This window comes from Eptatretus burgeri, chromosome 5 (assembly GCF_056783735.1).
Source record: "Eptatretus burgeri isolate ZD-2024b chromosome 5, Ebu_testis_v1, whole genome shotgun sequence".
Classification (NCBI taxonomy): Eukaryota; Metazoa; Chordata; class Myxini; order Myxiniformes; family Myxinidae; genus Eptatretus; species Eptatretus burgeri.
In genome coordinates, this window is record NC_140965.1 from 56,047,556 (window position 1) to 56,064,590 (window position 17,035).

The 17,035-nt window shown below is 46.7% G+C and overlaps 1 protein-coding gene across 7 annotated transcripts in view; it reads left to right on the top strand.

Annotated features, from left to right (window-relative positions):
* The first annotated feature begins 2,070 nt into the window (after positions 1–2,070).
* The window catches only part of LOC147026480 (piwi-like protein 2), a 241,084-nt gene continuing 226,119 nt past the window's right edge, over positions 2,071–17,035 (top strand). For 6 of the 7 annotated variants that reach the window (XR_015058368.1, XM_085881917.1, XM_085881921.1 and 3 more), the window contains exon 1: positions 2,071–2,161. The gene's annotated coding sequence lies outside the window, so the exon portion shown is untranslated. Of the gene's footprint in view, positions 2,162–2,683; positions 2,700–17,035 lie in introns of those variants that run through there. The other variant, XM_085881916.1, reaches the window with a different exon arrangement.

Below are 17,035 nucleotides of genomic sequence, written 5' to 3' on the forward strand. Positions count from 1 at the left end.
AGAGTGAGGGCATCATCACACCAGTTGAGTACTCCGACTAGGCAGCACCTATCGTTCCAATACTCAAAGCAGATGGAATGGTGCGCTTTTGTGAGGACTACAAAACGATGAACAACCTCTATTCAAAGCTGGATGGCTTCACTTTACCCAAAGCAGATGAACTGTTCACCATTCTCATGGGTGGCCAGATATTCCCTAAGCTTGACTTGACCAATGCCGATGCTCAAATGGAACTGGATGATGATTCCAAGCCCGATACATGCATCAACACTCATCGAGGACTCGACATTTACAACAGATGCTATTTGGTATACGCTATGTTGCAGCAATTTTCCAACGCAAGATCGTATCCAACAGTTGTATTTCAGGAAGACATATGAGTGACTGGCCAGTCACAACATGAACACCTCGAGAACCTAAATGAAGTCCTCAATCGGCGGTCACAAGCTGGGTATGCCTAAGGTGTGAGAAGTGTACCTTTATGGCACATGAAGTTAAATACCTGGGTCATCAAATCTCCTGTCAAGGCATTTTGCCCTCTCCGAGCAAAGTTGAAGCAATTGCGAATGCACCAATGCCACAAAACATTTCAGAATTTCGTGCATTCCTGGATATGTTGACCTACTTTGGTAATTTCCTGCCTTAACTAAGCATAACCATCGAGCCTCTGCATCTTCTCCTCGGAAAAGGTATTATCTGGAAATGGGAAGCTGCCCAAACAAGAGCGTTCAGGGCTGCTAAAACCATGCTGTCCTCCTCGCCATTACTCTTCCATTCCGACCCATCCAAGGAACTTGTTTACAGTTGTGATAGCTCTTCATGTGGCATTGGGTGTGTGTTGTTACAAACAAACGGAACTGGCAATCTCCATCCTGTTGCGTATCCACCACGAACCCAGTCTGGCACTGAAGGTCGCCATGCTCAAGTAGAACGAGAGGCGTTAGCGTGTGTCTGGGGCACCTTAAAGATGTTCCAATATGTCTTTGGAAGACATATTACCATTGAGACTGATCAGAAACCTTTGTTAGGTCTCCTGGGAGAAACCAGGGCCATTCTGCCCACATCATCTGGTCGTGTACACCGTTGGGTGTTGATCCTTGCCGGTTATGACTAGTCATTGGTTTACCACCTAGGTAAGGTCATGTACTGTGCTGATTCGCTGTGTCTCTCGCCGTTTCCTGTAACCATCCCAGAACCTCCACGATCTGGCGATATAATTAATCTCATGGCCAACGTCATTCACGCTGAGGCGCCCATAACCGCTCAGTCAATTGCTTGTGATACCAATAGCAATCTAGATTTGTGACAAATTAAACACTGTGTTATGTCAGGTGATTGGCCCTCACTAGCGGAAGAGGTGAACACCTGTACCTCATCCGGAAGGATGGGCTCTCTATTGATGCAGACTGCCTGGTTTGGGGTAGCCGAGTGATAATTCCACCTCAACTCCGGGGGAAAATTATCAGTGAACTTCCGGTTTTTTTTCATGGGGAATGATGCATGCCGGGAGATCATGACCGGAAGTGTTTATTTATTTATTCAATTTTTTTTTTCCCAAAGTTAATTTTATACTTCCGAAAGTGATTTTTTTTTTTTCATGACAGGAAGTGTTTATTTCGTATTTAACATTACCGGGAGTGATTTTGAAACTCTTTCCGGAACTTTTAATTTCTTTTATTCTTGACCAGAAGTGATCGTTTATTTATTTATTTATTTATTTATCCAATTATTTTTTTTCCAAAGTTAATTTTAATAAAGATATCTCCCGCATCATCAAAAAATATTTTTTTTTAATCGTGATTTACATTATTTGATCGCTGATCCCGAATCCAGGCCGAAGTAACCGGAAATTGCGTCAAAATCATCAGCTGTGCGGCGCTTACACGGTCCACGGTATAGTTGGCAAGTATACAGTTGTGAACAAGTTATATGTAAAGTCAGAAACCAATGTAAGAAGAATTCTACGTTCGCTTCTAGGCTTTGCCTATTCCATATTATTAATCCATTTGTCATCGGGTCCATGTGTGTCTTTCAAAGATCTAATATAAAAACAATGTAATCCAACACTCAGGAAGTGACGTCAGAGGCAGCCGGAGACGAATGCGCATGCGCGACTTGTGACGAACACGTGGCGGCCATCTTGTCTTTTGCTTCATCTTCTGTAAGGCCATCTTTATGATAGTGTCGTTTTTATCCGTGTTTCCTCTTCAAAAACATTGAAATTTCCTCCTATGTGAAGCATACCTCTTGTTTTAGATGTTGTACGTACTTGGAATGAGAAGGTGTCCATCGTCGTAGCTCGGAATAATAAAATTAATCGATTGGCGGGAACGATGTTGAAGGCGGCGGGGGGGGGGAGGGGAACACGTGTTAACCGTCGATGTGCAAACAGTAATCCATGTCATTAAATATAGATTTTTCATTATCGGTTTAACAAAAAAGAAGTTTTGTGATTACTGTATCCCGTGCTGTATTTGGAAATGCGATTTTTTTTTATCCATTGGGTCAACAGTGGGGCTGTTGGGTGCATGTAATATATATATATATATATATATATATATATATATATATATATATATATATATATATATATATATATATTTTTTCTTTGAGGTGAGAGGATTTGGATTTGAATTCTCCAGGCGGTTCAAAAGGTATCACGTGACGTGTTCACCAACGGCTGCTTCTTTTTCACCGAGGTGAGTCGTGTTGTAACATGACGTTCGACGTGCTAAACCTGAATAAACTGCATGCAATGCGATTGTATTTTAATCCATATTGAAGACTATATTGCACGACGTTGAAGACTTGGGAGGCAACCGGCTTATTGGAGCAACTCGAAAGTAGGAGCTTCAATCCAGGAGAATGGTACCATCCCAGCCTAGGCTGGCAAACTCAAGGATGAGAGGGGAGCTGAGGAGTTTGCGAACAGGCTGAGTGGAGATTTGAGGAGTCTGGGTGCTTTGGGGGGTCCTGAAGAGTTGTGGAGCGCCTTCAAGACCACCGTCCTTGATGTTGTCGGTGGATGTCTTTGAACTCGCCGAAGGGCGAAGAAGAATTTTTTTTTGTCTCAAGGGACACTGGATACCATTGCCCAAAGTCTCAGTAGTCCAGTAAAATTATAAAATACCTATAACAAATTGCTTCAGGTTTTTTTGCTTTGACTGGTTCATTGGACCCCACTGAACATCATATCGAAAGTTATCTCAAAGTTACCCCCCCCCCCCCAGGGCCCTAATTTGCATAAATTAAAGATAGCCGCCATGTCAGGATTCAATGTGCAGCAAACTTTTTTCTGGGTAGTTTTAGGGCCCATAAATGTATTACCAACAGATAGGAATGTGATATCAATCTATCGAATAAGGCTACTTCCGTTATGGTATTACGTCGTGTCATGACGTAGTCCCTGATTTTACTGAAAATAGACATTTTGTACCTTGTTATTGTAATTCCCTGTAGAATTTGGTTTTGATTGCTGTTTCTTTAGCCCTAGAAGACTCTTTGGGACCAAATACTACCTACTTCCATGTCGTCCAATAAACCAGCTGCACTACTTAGCTCAGCCCCCGTGAGTTACAAGTCCGTGTCGTTCTCAGTCACATCAATCGCTGTGCTATTGGAACAGTCATCACCATGACATTCACTACACGCATTTGTACATTTCAGGCCTTGCTTTCTGCAGCTGTGTCTGTTTGTGGAGCAGTCCCCTTCACACTGGCACCTTATCAACTTTAGAATATTGTGAGGGGCAGGCTGACAGTTCATTGTTTTAGGTATAAGTTTGCCCTGCAGATCCTGCCATCCCCAATCTACTGCCCTCAATGCACATTCCTCATCCTTTCACATCCAACATTTACATTGGTAAAAGGCTCAATATATGTGGTACTGTCCGGCATCCAGTGAGGGTGGAAGATTTTGTATCTCTACGCTGGAATCACACCTCACTACTTTGCCCTTGAACTTCCTTATCCTCAGTGACTCTAAGGACTCTGTGTTCTTGCCTCCATATAATTCTACTAGGACCTTCTCCCCGAGGTTTTCATCTCCTCACGAGTTGAACAATCCAACACGTGCTCCAGCTGCTTTGCAAACGAAGAGTTTGACATCGCCTTTTTGAGAGGTAGTCCCTTGCCAATCCCGTACAATCTCGAAGTTGTGTCACAACGTCCAATGGCATGGATGATGGGTAACAGGTAGCAAAGCTTTTCACCCAGAGAAGTCTGCAAAGCATTGATCTGCCACTCTCTAATTTTAGTGTTTTTATCTGGTTTCGCTGCTTTGTCCGATCGAAATGTCAACTCATTCATGTCCCCTTCAGCATGGTGACAAAGTAACACCAGAAGGTCGATGTCTTCTCCGATAACATGTGTAGCACCAATTTTTGCGCACTTCACCCCAGTCAATGCAATCAAAAGATCAGCGTCACCTTTGGAGTGCAATGTTTTGATACCCTGGGTTTGGAGTTTTCCAGACAGGAAATTGATGAATTTTTGACGTTTGCCAAAAGTGTTCCTTTTTCGACTTCAGCACCATGCTGCCAGTGAAGAACACCTTTGGACCAACTGCACCCTTTGATCGCCTGAGATGAGTCATATATTTTGTGTCGCTGTCCGTTTCATATCCATCGAAAACGACAAGTGGATTTGCAAACGTGTTTACATACTTGACGTACGTCGAAGCTATGGAGTCAAACGTTTCACCCCTTTTCCAGGGAAATCTCTGTAAAAGAGAACCTCCATCGAGGACATTGTACACTGGTTTGCTGTCACGCGTCTGCTGGCCTTCATTTGATGAAGTGGACGGTAGTGCATCAGCCAGTTGTGACTTGTTTGCCTGGCGGAGAAAACCGTGTTTATCAAACAATGCTGTCGGTTGCGCAGAAAGTTCATATTTCGATAGATCATCCAAGCTCTAGTCACTGTTAGCTAGAATTAGCAGCCTCTGAAAGAGAAGCTGAGGGTCAACTTTCAGTTTTTCGCCATCCACAACCAGCTGTTTCATTCCTATTCTTTCTCTTTGTTCCTTCCTTCTGAAGACAAAGTCAAATGTGTTTTGTCCCTCCATTTTGTCCAAGATAGCTTCTCCGACTTTCCTTACTTCATGTGGGTTACACGAGGCACTTGCAGTCACCCCAGTAGCTACGTTGTGTAATCCTCCTTCTGACACGAATGGGTAGTCGTCATTGAGGTACTGGAAGATCTCGTAAGTCTCTTTATGATCGCGTTCCTTCCGTGCAACAAAAAGATCCTTGTGCTGATCACTAGTACTGTATGTTGCACCTGTAAGTTCCTGCATTTGATTCATTGATGTCAACACAGCCGGGCATTGCAAGAAGCCAGCGTGTCCGCTGCTTCTCTTCCATACCCCGGCCTCTTGTCAAACCCCCTGTGGTTTTGATTGTCCGCATAAGAACCTGTTCGATGACTTGGTCACTCGGCAACCCAGCCCAGAAGCGGTCACTGCGCCGGATGACAAAAGACCAGAACTGAACCTGTTGTAGACATCAGGGCTTGTTTCTTTCAATTCCAGAATATCCTGAAGATGGATCTGCACCGATTTCACTAAGTGGTTTTGTCCAGATGCGGCAAGGTAGGGATGCATGTCCTGGAGACACCTCAGGTACAACTGAAAGTCACCCGTTCTTTGAGATCTCAGAAACATCTTCAGCAAATCCACCATTCCCATGTACTGGATCCAAAGGCTTCCTGTTGGGAACTCAGACAAACGTTCTTTTTCTGCTCCCATTTTCTCCTTTATCCGGTCAAACACATCCTGCTGGCAAACCACTTCGTCAGTCATCTCCTCTGCCAGGAAAGCATCACAGCATTTCAGGGCCCCCCGAAGGTCATCTGAGGTATCTGGGACGTCTTCCTCTTCTGAAAAAACTGGTACATCATAGCATCGTGTTAAGAGGATCGCATTTTATGCAGCGTCTACCAGGAAGTGTCCTCTAACAGCCCTTGCATATGCCTTTCCACCTAACATGTGCGCCACAGCATTGCCAGCATAAACTAGCTCCAGCATTTCCTTCAGGCCCGATCCTTCCATTATGTGACCGATACTGCCAAGGTAACTCATTGCGGTGTGAAAACCCCCAAGTATCAGTATGATTGGCTTGAGAATGCTGGCTGCGTATTCATTCAGAATGATTGTTCTAGATTTCCACCAGAGAGGCTGATCGAATGTTACCACTGGAACTGTGCCTTGGCGCTTGCTTTCAGTTGCAACGAAGTGGAGTGTGGAATAAATGCAGGTCATATCAGTTGGGTTAAGATCCAACATAGGAAGAAAGTGAACACTTGCCTTTCCTGGATGGTCACCCTTGCGCAATGCCTGCATCATTCCACTCCAGCCTGGAGAACGTGGTCGAAGGGACCATGATACTTTCCACAAAGTGTCCAGTTTTCCATGCTGTTCATCGGCTATTTCAACCAGGGGCAATTTCCTGAATACCAATGGAAGGCTCTTCCCTTTTAAGGTATCTATAGTGGGGAATTGCAATTTTGGTATCCTCCAGTCCACCTGCAGTTGAGAGGTGGGTTAGTCGCGGAATAGCACCTTGTCTTTTTGGCATACCAGGGGTCATTGTCATTATGATGCCCATTGCATGGACTGTACCGCGTCCATCTGAAGTCCTCAGATTATGGTCCACATTGTCTGCTATGCACTGACCAAAGTGTCCAGCTACTGGAATATCTGTGCCCTTAAAACAAGCCGCACTTGATTCAAAGTTCAGTACCTCTGAATAGGACACACATAGCCCATGATTATTCTATCAATTAAGAACCGCGATCCGTACTGGTGGTGCATTTGAACAGCAAGATCGAAGGGAACAGGAGCCAGAACAATCCTTGGTCTGGTCATCTGAACAATGCATTGTCCAAGGGTAGCAACTTTGAGATCCTTCTTCTTTCCTGTTACAACACGGTCCAGAAATGTGCGCAACAAACCTGGGACATAATCCAGGTTATCTTCAAGTGAGCTTAATTTGTTGCTATCTGGATAAGTCTCCTTTGAAGTTTGAATGCACTTGATTTCATTGCGAACAAGGTCTGCTGCAGCATTTACAATTTGCTGTTTTATTTGATTTTCATCTGTCGACGGGGTATCATAAAATGTCTGTGGTATTTTGGCAGCTTTTGTTCGGAATGTGACCACATGTGGGCGCCCGTTTATATTGGTTATTACAACAGAATCACCAAAGTGCTGCTAAAGTTTCTGACGCATATATTTTGGGCTATATGCATCTGGGGTAATCTGGGACATTTTTCTCACAAGGGGTCTGTAACGGTAGTTTGCTCATCATCATGTCTAAGGTCATCAACCACTTTGAAGAAGGCTTCTTCCCGTGACACGTCGGACCTCCGGCCTGGTTTTGATGCACTGCGTTCCCTTCCATCACTTTGTTGGTACCGCAGAGGAATAGATAGGTTTTTAGAGCGAAAATTAACACTCCAGACTTGATGATGGAGAGCGTCTGCAGCTGGTAAGTGTATTGCATTACTTATTCTATGCCTTACATCTCCAGCCCAGCTATCATCATCACCCCGCTCATCACATGCCTGAATGATAGATTTCTGAAAGTCGTATGTCCTTACTAGAAAATAGTCTCGGTTCTTTCTTTCTGTTGTAAGAATCTTTGTACCACAAAGGAAGCAGTGGTCTTTAAATGAAAATTCTGGTGTTCGAGAGCGAAGGCGAGGTGGCTCTGCAGGCATATTCTCCCCTGATGCCTTTCTCTTAGCGGTGGCTATTTTGCGTCTGTCAATGTGAATCTGCCTGCATAACTTTTGAAGTTCTTGCCCTTCCTTAACTTGGATAGAGGGAGTTCTACGGGCTTCACTGGCTTCATTGAAAGTCCTCACAGCGCGAGCCTGTTGGATCTTGACTGTTGGCTGTCCATTCCTAAGGCTTTCACGGCAGAGTATACAGATCTCATCCGAAGCAACGCTGGCCAGCTCCTGCTGTTGGTGGTCCATCTGAAGGCAAATGTAATGTTTTAGTAACATATTGAAAGTGAAAGTGCAGAATGTATCACATCAGATGTAACAAAGAAACATAATTGTGGTGTGAACATGATGTAACAATAATTACAATTCCAGAAGTAAAACAAATTCGCAGTTATTATCTGAAAATGTACCCAACGTCATTGGACTAAGTAGTGCAGCTGGTTTATTGGACTACATGTAAGTAGGTAGTATTTGGTCCCAAAGAGTCTTCTAGGGCTAAAGAAACAGCAATAAAAACCAAATTCTACAGGGAATTACAATAACAAGGTACAAAATGTCTATTTTCAGTAAAATCAGGGACTGCGTCATGACATAACGTAATACTACGTCATAGTAACGTCATATCATAACGGAAGTAGCCTTATTCGATAGATTGATATCACATTCCTATCTGTTGGTAATACATTTGTGGGCCCTAAAACCACCCAGAAAAAAGTTTGCGGTACATTGAATTCTGACATGGTGGCCATCTTTAATTTATGCAAATTAGGGCCCTTCGGGTGGGGGGGGGACTCTGAGATAAGTTTTGATATGATGTAGAGGGGGCTATAGGGAACTATTTAAAACAAAAAAACCTTCTGAAGCAATTTGTTCTAGGTTCGGCAATATTCAGAATAGTTTTACTGGACTACAGGGCCAGGCTGAATGGCAGAGCTGAGCTGTTCAGGGAGCTGAGGCGTAAAACTGTACGTGCGCGAAGGGTGGACAAGAAGGCCTATGTGCGAGGAATCTGTGAGGGGGTAGAGCATCACCTGTGGTTATGTGATTCTCGTCCTGCTTACAGGGGAATTCGCACATTACGTTCGTCCAAGCCCGTCCCTTGGTGTACTGCAGTTAGAGCAGAGAGTGGTGGGCTCTTGACAGAGGAGTCTGAAGTTAGGCCCGCTGGGCCAGTTACTTTGAGCGGTTGTACCAGGCTGAGTCACCAACTGTCGAGTTGCATGTCAGGGTGTTACTATCCCTATTGCGAAACTTCCAATCAACTGTGATCCATATTCGTTTGTGGAAACACAGGCTGTGGTGAACTTGTTCAAATGGGGGTAAAGCTCCTGGGATCTGTGGCATCCATGCTGAACGTCTCAAGGCTGGTGGAAATGCTGCACTCGTGTCGTTGCATGCAGTTCTGTGCTCCGCCTGGAACACAGGCATCATCCCAACTGACTGGAAGAAGGGCCTTGTTGTCCCTCTCTGGAAAGGGAAGGCTGATTGTCAAGACTGCAACAACTACTGAGGGGTGTCGCTGCTCTTGGTGCCGGGTAAGGTCTTTGCTTGGATAATTCTTGATAGGGTTCGCCACCATCTGCTTGAGCACCAGCGTCCAGCGCAGTCAGGCTTTACACCAAAGAGGTCAACGATTGACCATATCCTTGCTCTTCGGGTCCTCACCGAACGCAGATGAGAGTTTCGACAGGGGCTGCTTGCAGGCTACGTTGATCTCTGTAAAGCATTCGATTCAGTGAATCCGGATGCCCTCTGGAGGATTCTTGGTCTTTGTGGGTTGTTACCAAAACTGATCAATCTGATGTGTGAACTATACTCTGGTACTAAGAGTGCTGTGATATGTGGTGATACCATCTCTGACTTATTCCCACTTGTTACTGGAGTTTGTCAGGGGTGGGTACTGGCCCCCACACTTTTCAGTACTTGTATGGACTGGATTCTTGGGAGGATGTCGCACAGATCAAGCTGCGGTGCATAGTTTGGGAATGCCAAGGTCTCTGACCTTGATTTTGCAGATGATGCAGTCATATTTGCGGAGACTCGTAGATATCCTTTTGGGGGCCCACGAGGTGCTGAATGAGGAGTCTGAGCCACTGGGATTACGGGTTTCCTGGGTCAAAACTAAGATCCAGGCTTTCAATGACATCTTGGATGCTGCAATATTGTCTGTACCTGTTTTTGGTGAGGATGTTGATGTCACGGAGAGATTCACTTACCTTGGCAGTGATATTGATGTCTCTGCTGGCTGTGAGTCAGAGGTCAACAGACGTCTCGGTTGGGCCTGGGGAGTCATAGATTTACTGGATCATGGGGTGTGGCGCTGCCGGTACCTGTGCGGGAGGACGGAAGTCAGAGTCTTCAGGTCTTTGTTGCTTCCAGTCTTGCTCTATGGATATGAGACTTGGACTCTGACCAGGGATCCGAGACGGAGACTTAATTCCTTTGGTACCACGTCTCTTCCTGGAATCCTTGACTATCGCTGGTCGGACTTTGTGTCAAACGAGCGGTTGTTGAGAGACTCAAATGAGATTTGTTACCTGCATAGTCCGTGATCGTCAGCTGCGACTGTTTGGACATGTGGCTCGTTTTCTTGACGCTGATCCTGCTCACCAGATTCTCTCAGTGAGGGAGCCTCATGAGTGGAGGAGGCCAATGGGCTGACCACGTGCCTCATGGTTGCAGCAGATTGATCAGAATCTCAAGGAGATGGGGATGAGCCAGGCATCTGCCTGGGGGGTGGCCAGACAAAGGCCCCTGGAGTACCGGCGGAAAGTGGTCCCAGCGATGCGCTACTCTGGTCCATGCTCCCATACCTGACCTGACCTGATATTAAAGAAGCGAAAATTTTGCCCTCAATTGAGGCATGCAACTCGAGAATTTAAAGTGTTAAACACCTCCGGTTTTGGCCTACATGTAGAACCAAAATGGCCTCGTATCTGTTCTTGTGAAGCACTCGATTCATAAAGCAAAGATTTGCTAAATTATACGGATTTATTTAATCTGGGGCGTGTTCCGTTAGCAAGCAGCTTGCCTTCGTTTTCCAAGCCTGCCGTTCCATATCAACCACTTTGCAAGTTGCTTGCCAATGCCGACAAGCAGAGCGAGGGATTGAGAGAGGTGTTTGTCGAACAGTAAACAGTTTAAATTGGAATTGGATCAGTATTGATGAGGAATTTTTCTCCTGAACCTCATAGTGATCGCAGTAGAATTCTTCAATTGTTGTGAGGGTCTTATTTAACTTGCAGGGTTTTAACGTTTAGCCGACTCGGTTTTAATCTCGTTACTCAAAGTGAAAGACATGCCGAGTTAAATGACTGAACCACAACAAGAGCACTCCCCTTCAGGTTTAATTTTATTCTCTGCTTGTGAGTTCAAAAAACTCAGATGTCAGCATCCACCAGTTTATTCTCAAGTCTCTCTCACAATGAACTTGAGAACCCCCATTTGTTGTGGAACTTTATTTGGTTCTATTTTATTTATTCTTACTTTTTAGTTAACCGTTTAATCGACCCAATTGATTCTCTTTCCACAACGTGAAGGTACATTACATCAGAGTTTTATTATTACTTTGTACTTGGTCAGTCCCAAGGAGTACAAGCCACTGATATGCTATACATCACATGTGCTTGCACTAAAACAAGATTACATTTCAAGGCATTTATACTTTCATGGGTGAGGGGAAGTGGCTGTTAACTCTAACTGCATACGTGTCTTCTAGGTGAGAAGCACATGATGTAATTACGGAAAAAGTTTGCTGTTATCAGCCCAGGTCGCATTGTACCATAGCAAGACATTCTTTTTTTTAAATCAACATTTAGGGCAAAAGACTCTTGGCCAAAGGGAAGGAACACTGACAGCCAATTCGACTTGTAGCATAAAAATTAAATTTATAAAACACCAGCAACCATTACAATTCAGAGTACATTTAATATAATTATTTCTTCCACAGTACCCATAAGCATTTGAGATGGAGAGGTACAGGTATATTGTCAGGACTTCGAGGTATCTTGGGTGTGAATGATTGATGGTACTTATGTGGTGGTTGACGCTCTGTCCGCATTTTTTTTTTCTCGTGGAAGGAGGTCCTTTTTTATTTTTTTATTATTATTATTATTATTATTTTCAAAATGGCTGCCAGCTTTAATACCTGACAAATAATGTACCCAATATGCCAGCTTTTTTTTTACCTCCCCACCCACCCCCCTTCCTTCACCCCTAAAATGATGAGTCATGTACCAGACTTGTCAGTTTTCTACCCCAAACAAATATGACATGGGTCATATACCTGACACGTCACATACACACTCACTAAGCCTATTAAAAATACAATCCACAGTTCTAAACAAATATATCATAAACCTATGGTAAAAATACCAAAAAAAACGACACCGTGCATATTCAATTTATTGGCTGTGCCATCATTCCAAATAGATCTACAGTAAACATTTTAATACACAGATTTACATTTGTGGGATGTGGACTCTCCAGCGCTACCTGGTCCAACTCTCCACTCGCGAAATCGGAGAAAATGTCACATAGCGAGCGTCGCCCATCAAGAAAAGTTCCCGCATATCACGGCTTCAGTACTCCTGAAGTTTCTGTCCGAATTTGCAAACAGATGAATACCATCTTGAAAAATGAAGCTTAAATCATGAAACTGATTCATCGCGTCGGTGCAGTTTGTCTACATTCTACATTTGTCACGCAATTTGCTGGTTTCAAAACTACGCAGTCATATTTTGCATCATTTTAATCGAAAGCGTGCAATCAATTTTACTGCAGCGTCTGCGATGGAACTAAGGTAGGCAGACGTACACAGATCAGTATTGCTCTCATCACGCATGGAAGCTGAAAGCAGCAGTTTTATTTTGTTTGTTTTTTGTATACACCGTCAAGGCTCATATGAGAGCTAACACATAGAACGTACAGCAAGGGGAGCAGGAGACGAGGAGAGGGAAGGAAAATACAGTGGGGAACAGAGACATGAGGAGATCTGTGGAAGGGAGAGGGATGGGGTGGCATACACAGGGTAAATGAGATGGACACTACAGGGACTTTCAGGTCCTTACACGACAGGGACTTTTGAGATGGAAAGCAGGGAATTTGAAGGAGGTGGGTTTGGTGTGGCTTAACGGGGGTAGAAAAGATTTGTGGTTTTTGATGGGGAAGAAAAGAGATGGTGGTGAACAGCTGCTTTGAAGACCTGGAGGGAAGGATGGGATTGAAGAGAGAGTGGGAGTTTGTTCCAAAGGTGGGGAAAAAGAGGAATGAAAGAGTGAAGGTGATTCTTGAGAAATGGAATGTCACAGTGAACGGAATGTGCCAGGACAGCTCTCGGTTAAAAATAAAGCAATAAAAACTCAGTATCGACATTGGAAAAACTAGTACGGGCCCCGTAGGGGAGTGCCAGTATGTGCCCCCTCTCTTGCCCCCCTCTCTTGCCCCCTCTCTTGCCCCCTCTCTTGCCCCCTCTCTTGCCCCCTCTCTTGCCCCCTCTCTTGCCCCCCTCTCTTGCCCCCCTCTCTTGCCCCCTCTCTTGCCCCCTCTCTTGCCCCCTCTCTTGCCCCCTCTCTTGCCCCCCTCTCTTGCCCCCTCTCTTGCCCCCTCTCTTGCCCCCTCTCGCCCCCCTCTCGCCCCCTCTCGCCCCCCTCTCTCGCCCCCTCTCTCGCCCCCTCTCTCGCCCCCTCTCTCGCCCCCTCTCTCGCCCCCTCTCTCGCCCCCTCTCTCGCCCCCCTCTCTCGCCCCCTCTCTCGCCCCCTCTCTCGCCCCCTCTCTCGCCCCCCTCTCTCGCCCCCTCTCTCGCCCCCTCTCTCGCCCCCCTCTCCCGCCCCCCTCTCCCGCCCCCTCTCCCGCCCCCTCTCCCGCCACCCTCTCCCGCCACCCTCGCCCGCCCCCACTCGCTCGCCCCCCACTCGCTCGTCCCCCTCGAGTCTCTCCCCCTCCTTCTCGTCCCCCTCCCCCCGAGTCTCGCCCTTCCTCTCTCGCAGATATTGGTCGACAGATAAATGGCCGTAACTTGGGAACTGCTCGTCCGATTTATATCGAACCTCGAAAAAGCACATCTGCTTTCAGTCCCCAACAATATTCCTGGCAAGTTTCAATCGTGCAAAAGAAATAAAAAATAAATAAACATTAATTGTGATGTCATAGCACCGTGTCCTGTCATTGGTCGACAGATAAATGGCCATAACTTGGTAAACATACTCAGGTCCCCAGCGTCAATTGTGACGTCATATCAAACGAAGAAGAATTGTGTTGTCCTGTCATTGGTCGATAGATAAATGGCCGTAACTTGGGAATCGCTCGTCCGATTAATATCAAACCTTGAATAGCACATCCACCGGGCCCCGGCAATATTCCTGGCAAGTTTCAGTCAGATCGGACTGTCGATCGTGCAAAAAATAAACAAGCAAACATTGATTGTGACGTCATTCGTGATGTCATAGCACCGTGTCTTGTCATTGGCCGACAGATAAATGGCCGTAACTTGGGAACCGCTTGTCCGATCGATATCAAACCTCGAAGGCACATCTGCGGGGCCCCGGCAATATTCCTGGCAAGGTTCGATGAGATCGGACCAGCGGTCACACACACACACACACACACACACACACACACACACACACACACACACACACACACACACACACACACACACACTGCCGGAATTATAGATAGATGATCGATTGAAAGAATCGTGCAAGAGTCGGACACGAAGATATGGATATTTAAGTGGTGCAAGCCGCTTCAGGAAACCATATATCCTTCCTTCCTTTCTTCTGTAAAAATGAGGAAGAAGAACCTTTCTACCCCACCCTGTGTGTTTCGTTCGTTTCTTATTTGTTGTTTAGTTTTTCTTGTGTTTTTGTGTAGTTTTTTTGTTGTTGTTCATTTTTCATCGGGACAGTAGGGTCACGTTGCCTGTTGGGGAAGTAACCTCAGTCCCCCAGTGGAGTACCTTTTAAGCAGTGGAGCCGCTTCATTGCACATCTTTCTTCCAACATGGGTGCGATATTTATTTAATAATTTATTTATTTCCTTTCCTCCTTTTATTTTTTTATTTTATTTATTTATTTTCTCTCGTGATGTTTGACAAAATAACAAATAATAATGAAAAAGGAGGCGGCTTCAAAAAAAGGAAGCGGACGGTGATGATCAACTAGTATTTTTATTTATTTATTTGGCGTAATCAAGATTTGATGGATATTGGCCCAGCCATGTGTTAATTCTGATTTCTTGACATACATACCCACAGAGAATACGGGACTTTCAAAATCACTTAATCTGCCCCAGAATACTTGGTGTTCATGTTACAGAAGCCCCAAGAGTCAGCGGTGTTCAGGGTGCTATAATGTATATCATGTTTGCGAGATAATGATTATTACCTAAAATGGCTCAAAAAGCTTCCAAAGGTAAAAATACTTGGTAAAAGTACTTCCAAATACTTGGTAAAAGTACATGAGAGAAAGGGGTGTGCTTCTGTTCAATGAAAGAGTTGCATTTATAACTTTCTTTGGGCTGGGATCTTGCATCTGCACTGACTGCAAAAATCCAAGTGATGTGGACTGGTGCAAGACATGAATTGTGGACGTGCGCATTCTACTCAAACGTCCAATTATTGCTGCCAGTGAATGGGCTTTGAATGCTGCGGGAATTCCTCCTGTGAACACGGCAGGCTTAGTGATTTATTTAATGGATGTCTGCAATTGGAAAGACGATGCTGTGCATCAGAACCAACAAAGTGATGATGACCAACTCTTTGACAAAGCTTGTGTTTGCGATTTGGCATTACCAAAAGTGTGTGCCAGCAATTGTTTATGTAAGAGCCGGATGTATCGGGCAAATTTCCTGAAGGGAGACACCATACTTGGTTTGGGTGTTTCTTAATAGCGATTGGCTGGTCATTTCCCCCTCCTCCCCGCACTCGTCATCATTGCCTTCCCCCTCCACCCAATGCTTGTCATTCCCTCCCCTTCGCCCTCCCCCTACCACCCCATTGCCTCGTCGTTCCCACCCCTTGTTGTTCCTCTGCCCCTCATCGCCGCTACTTCACCCCCCCCATGCCTTGCAGCCGTTCCCTTCCCTCCCCCTGCCTCGTCGCCGTTCCCTTCCCTCCCCCTGCCTCGTCGCCGTTCCCTTCCCCCTTCCTCGTCGCCGTTCCCTTCCCTCCCCCTGCCTCGTCGCCGTTCCCTTCCCTCCCCCATGCCTCGTCGCCGTTCCCTTCCCTCCCCCATGCCTCGTCGCCGTTCCCTTCCCCCTTCCTCGTCGCCGTTCCCTTCCCTCCCCCTGCCTCGTCGCCGTTCCCTTCCCTCCCCCATGCCTCGTCGCCGTTCCCTTCCCTCCCCCATGCCTCGTCGCCGTTCCCTTCCCTCCCCATGCCTCGTCGCCGTTCCCTTCCCTCCCCCATGCCTCGTCGCCGTTCCCTTCCCTCCCCCATGCCTCGTCGCCGTTCCCTTCCCTCCCCCATGCCTCGTCGCCGTTCCCTTCCCTCCCCCATGCCTCGTCGCCGTTCCCTTCCCTCCCCCATGCCTCGTCGCCGTTCCCTTCCCTCCCCATGCCTCGTCGCCGTTCCCTTCCCTCCCCCATGCCTCGTCGCCGTTCCCTTCCCTCCCCCATGCCTCGTCGCCGTTCCCTTCCCTCCCCCATGCCTCGTCGCCGTTCCCTTCCCTCCCCCATGCCTCGTCGCCGTTCCCTTCCCTCCCCCATGCCTCGTCGCCGTTCCCTTCCCTCCCCCTGCCTCGTCGCCGTTCCCTTCCCTCCCCCTGCCTCGTCGCCGTTCCCTTCCCTCCCCCTGCCTCGTCGCCGTTCCCTTCCCTCCCCCTGCCTCGTCGCCGTTCCCTTCCCTCCCCCTGCCTCGTCGCCGTTCCCTTCCCTCCCCCTGCCTCGTCGCCGTTCCCTTCCCTCCCCCATGCCTCGTCGCCGTTCCCTTCCCTCCCCCTGCCTCGTCGCCGTTCCCTTCCCTCCCCCATGCCCCGTCGCCGTTCCGTTCCCTCCCCCATGCCTCGTCGCCGTTCCCTTCCCTCCCCCATGCCTCGTCGCAGTTCCCTTCCCTCCCCCATGCCTCGTCCCCGTTCCCTTCCCTCCCCATGCCTCGTCGCCGTTCTCTCCCACGTCCGTCCCCCATGCCTCGTCGCCGTTCTCTCCCACGTCCGTCCCCCATACCTCGTCATTAAATATAAATGTAAAATTGGATATGAGAAACCAGTGTATGAGGCAAATCAGTTTGAGCAGGATCATGTTTGCTTGCGCCACCAGTTCTATTTGTTAAAAATTGAAACACTTTTTCTTTGGATGGTGGTGGTTGG